Here is a 4,252-nt window from a genome sequence, read left to right as displayed (position 1 = left end):
TTGATTCATTCAAGAACGAAACACCGTCATGTTGCTCAGAGACACAAAACAGCGCTGTGGCTGTATTCGGGATGATTTTTGTTGGCGAAATAGAGCAAAAACAAGCAATATGGTGTCTAAATCGTAAGTCTCTTAATTAACTTATACATTTGTAATCATGGTAATTTTTGGAGAAAAACGGCACTCTTCGTGTGAAATTGAATAACTATATGAAGTGGTATAAATATATACATTTTCTGCCATCATGTCTTGAATTTGTGATCATTCTAAATGCATTTTAATAGACTGAATCATGCAGTGAAAGAAAACACACTAAATGCGCACACGCACTAGTCTAGACTTCACGTAATGTACGCGTGCGCTCTGTAGGGATGTTTTGAATGGTTTTTGCAAAATACTCGATAATGTCAAATCACACATCGTTAAAACAACAATTACGATATTATCGCAGACGATATATATCGCACACCCCTAATACCAATACATGCATAATATAAATGCTATTATTAAAAAGTATTGAATGACAAGTGTACTGAAATAGTAACATTATATACTAGTCTGGATAAAACAAAAAATGATACGTTATTACAGTAGTACTAGTAATAGTAGCAGAGATAATCAAAATAATAACAATGTAAAGGAAACTTGTTAAAAGTAAATTCTGGAACCAAAACTAATTACTGTGTGTAATTTTGTTTTAAATAGTACACCGTAGTATAGAATTGTAACAATTCTATACACTTCCCATTTTGTATTATATTTAATAATAATAGTAATATTTTTTTAGCAACCTTTAATAGTTAAATATTATATGATAATTAAATCACGTATAGAAATATTATATGATAATTAAATCATGTTATCGAAATATTACAATTCCGAACTAATGTGTGTAAAAATAATAAAATAAGATAATACAATAACTACAATAATTCTTTAGCAACATTTAATAATTAAATATTAAATGTTAATTAAATAATGTACAGAAATATTACAATTCTAAAACTAGTGCGTGTAAAAATAATAAGATATTAATACAATAATAATAATAATAATAAATTAAATGTGTGAAAAGTGAATTCTGGAATCTTTATTTGTAATTACGGTGTATTTTTCTTTTTCTTTTTTTTTTTATATAGTACACAGTAGTGTAGAATTTCAGTATTTTTACATATTTATCACTTAATATTATTAATATTTTAATAATATAATAATAGGTATAATATTTATAATTACTATCATCATTAATTTCTGTAATGAAATTTGTGAAAATAATATGATAATATTAACAGTTAATTCTGGCATTAAAACGTTATAATGTACAGTATGAAAATGGGTATTCTTTTTTATATTTGCTAAAATTCCATTTAACAGTGGTATTAAATTATTAGCAAGTTTAACAAGCATTGAAAGTAATCTAAACACAGGAAAACATAAAAATAGGAGCAATAAGCATGCACAATTATAAATACATACGATATTGCTCAGTATCTGAAAAAATATAAAAATAATGATCATAAAATTATACTAGCAAGAATTTAAATGATCAATAATACAGATGTATCATGCATCCTACTTTAAAGTGGATCAGTGCACTTTGATATACAACAAAACAGACCCCAGTCCATGCATTCTCACACACACACACACACACACTCTCTCTCTCTCTCTCTCTCTCACACACACACACACACACACTCACACACTCACTTTGAGGTGGAAACACGCCACGATAGGAAGTCTCTTCATAGTCAGCTGCTTGGTGGACTCCTGGTAACTATGGCAACCGCTGCATTTGATCTTGGCGCTGCTTCCTAAGTGTTCGGGTCGAGTGAACCTGCAATGCAGAAGCGCGAGTCAGTGGCGGCCGCGGCACGATCGTCCTGCGGCGGGGCGAGAGCACCTGTACCTGCGTAAGCAGTCTGTGAGCGTGGTGGCTCCGCTCGGGTGACTGTCTCCGTTCACCACACTGCCGTCGCTGCCTGGGCTGAGTGGCCAGAACGGGGTGGATGAACCCGGCAGATCCAGGCTGATGTCCCAGAACGGGTCTATTGTCGTGGAAACCCCACTGCAGACAAGAAAACACCAAAAAATCAGCGTTTCTATCTTTTTGTTAATTCTAGCACTTGATTTGATAAACGCAGCGGTACTTGAATAATCAAGAGCAAAGAAAGGAGCTGAATGGGCGGAGTTTAATACCGCTGTTAAACACAGGGTGGCGCTGAGGAGCATGAATGATCTGAGCATTTCAAACACTTGAGATTGGTCAATGGCATTCTAACTGGGTTACATACAGAAAACAGGACACACAGACACTGGCTTTGTTCCAAAACCTGGTGAGCTGCCTATGTAGGGAGCATTCTAAGGCAACACACATTTGATGGCTGTTCCAAAAATTAGAAAGGATAATTATGCTGCCTACTAAGATACCTAATTTAATACAAAAAATATATATAGATTAAATATTTTTATTTATTATATTTATCTATTATAAAATTAAACATTTTACCCAATGTTTTTTGTGGAAAAAGTACTGATAAAAATTCCAATAAATTCAATATATACATTTTGTGTGAAATATTTAATTAGATTTTTTTTTGTATCTTTGTGTGCAAAAAAAACCTGATAAAAATTCAAATAATATTTAAATACTGTGTAAAATATTTAATTAGATAAATATTTTTATGTATTATATTTGTGCACAAAAAAGTACTGATAGAAATTCAAATAATATTTCAATACTGTTTAAAATACTTAATTAGATAATAAATATTTGTATGTATTTTATTTGTGTGCAAAAAAGTACTGATAAAAAATGCAAAGACATTTAATTTAATATTGAAATATAATAAATACAAATATTTAATGATCAAAATTAAAGTATTTACCCAATACTGTTTTGTGCAAAAAAAGTACTGATAAAAAATTCTAATAAATTAAATATTAAAATATTGTGCAACATATTTAATTAGATAATAAATATGTTTATTATATTTGTGTGTGCATATAAAAGTACTGATAAAAAAAATTACATTTAATATTCATATATAATAATCTAATTAAATAGTTTACCCAATATTTTTGTGTAAAAAAGTATTGTTTAAAAATAATTAAATTAATTAAAATAAATGATTTAAGATTTAATTAAATATTTTTATTTATTATATTTATCTCATTCAATATTTTATCCAACATCGTGGTGTGATGTGTACATTTACATTTTTGTCTTGTATCATTACTAAATTCTACTTGTATCAATGTTGAGAATATGCCTAAAATTTTCTGCCTATTGCTATATTATTATTTTTACTTTTTTAATTTTTGTGTAGCAATGTGAGTTGACCATAAACCATAAAATGAGTATTTAAGTAATATAATAAGGTAATTTTTCACATTTTAATATATTTAGTAATAATAACAGTAGTCATAATAACAGTGTTATTATTTTATAGTCACATTGCTGCATAAAAACAAGAGTAAAACATATAATAATTTTACTTTACAGAGAAATTACACAAGTAATTTTTCATATTTTAATATTTTTATTTAGTAGTAGTAGCAGTAGTAATAAATAAAATATATGTATTTTTAGCAGTGCTTGTATTTATGAAGATGAATGTGAGTGGCTCTTCTACAGCGAACACAAGCTCTTACTGGCAGACTTGGCAGGTGACGTCAGACTGCAGGCCTCCCGTGAAGATTTGGTCAATGATGCAGCTGCAGTGGTTTGGGTTGTTGGCTTTTTTCCCATTGTCATCTCCTTAGTGGACATGGAAGCAGCATATGAACACACACACACACACACACAGAGAGAGAAAGAGAAGGTCTGATTAGAAAGCAGCGCTCGGTTTGCTGCAGAAACACCCCTCCCTTCACTTTCACACTGCAGGAGGAAGAATGAGGTCCGTCTCTTCTTCTCCAGAGCGTCTGATTCTTTCACTCTCTGACTTGGACTTCACTGCGTCAGGACATGCGCACCATCAATGTTTAAAGTTTTTCACAGGAAATGTTTCATCCTACAGAGTCACGAATCTACGAATGAACAGCTCTTACAGGAGAACCGCTGACATGCTATTACAGCGCTGCAAGTCTTCTTTACCAGGCCCGGCTCCAGAATCAAATCACTGAGGGTGCTTCTTAAATTAGTGAGGGTGCTCTACATATACATATACACACACACTCACATATATACAGTATATGTATACACACACACACACACACACACACACACACACACACACACACACACACA

General features: G+C 31.3%; 1 pseudogene; it reads right to left on the bottom strand.

Annotated features, from left to right (window-relative positions):
• The window catches only part of LOC107693648 (ubiquitin carboxyl-terminal hydrolase 22-like), a 50,586-nt pseudogene that overhangs the window by 3,754 nt on the left and 42,580 nt on the right, over nucleotides 1–4,252 (bottom strand).

The sequence above is a fragment of the Sinocyclocheilus anshuiensis genome, unplaced genomic scaffold (genome assembly GCF_001515605.1).
Source record: "Sinocyclocheilus anshuiensis isolate Anshui unplaced genomic scaffold, SAMN03320099.WGS_v1.1 scaffold546, whole genome shotgun sequence".
NCBI classification, from domain to species: domain Eukaryota; kingdom Metazoa; phylum Chordata; class Actinopteri; order Cypriniformes; family Cyprinidae; genus Sinocyclocheilus; species Sinocyclocheilus anshuiensis.
This window is presented reverse-complemented; position numbering and strand designations above follow the sequence as displayed.